The following is an 821-nucleotide window of genomic DNA, read 5'->3' as shown; positions in this document are numbered from 1 at the left end:
GCCCTGGTGCATTGTGTCTTATCTCTCCGGTGCCGTGACGTCATCTCTACGGTGGACTCATCAGAGAGTAGGTCGAGACCTGCGACAACACATGTTCAGAATGTTGGAAATGTTTTAACTGAAGATTGTATTTTCTTAAAGGGATTGTGCGCTACTATGGCAATCCTTTGTCATTCATCATGTCTGGCTTTGTTAAAATAAAAAAAATTCATACTTGCCTTCCGTGCTGATGCTGTTCCAGCAGTGTCTGCACTCGCATTCCCGGGGCTCATGAGGTTGTTGCATTACACAAGCCCTGCTCCCAATCAGCTCCGGCTTTACTTTCTCCACCTTCGGACGTGTTGGAACATCAACAGGAAGCCTGGGCTGCGACTTCCCTTTGATTATGTCTCGTTGTTCAATTTGTCCAAAGGTGAGAACAGTGACGCCTGTGCTAATTGGACGCAGGATTCATATGACATAACTACTGTATTTTTCAGATTATAATACATACTTTTTTCCCCAAAAATTTCTGGGGGAAATGGGGGTGTGTTTTATAATGCGGACGCACCTTACCGGCCGCCGTGGAGCAGGGTCCCTGGGTCGCTGCTGGAGGAGGCAAGAGTGTAGTATTTACGATGAAACAAGAAAAGAAAACAGTGCGGCACTCACCCTTATTAAATGAAGATGTGAAATCGTGCTCTTTATTGGAGAAAAATGTATAAAACATCCATTAGGACATCAGGTCAGCGAGAGGGTGCGGAGGTGGAGTGTGGACGACGTCCGTTTCGCACGGTATGTGCTTCAACGGGTCCAGTTCACTGATTACTATACGTCATTTC

This window comes from Ranitomeya imitator, chromosome 2 (assembly GCF_032444005.1).
Source record: "Ranitomeya imitator isolate aRanImi1 chromosome 2, aRanImi1.pri, whole genome shotgun sequence".
Classification (NCBI taxonomy): Eukaryota; Metazoa; Chordata; class Amphibia; order Anura; family Dendrobatidae; genus Ranitomeya; species Ranitomeya imitator.
The sequence above is the reverse complement of the archived record's forward strand: the minus strand, read 5'-3'. Positions refer to the sequence as shown.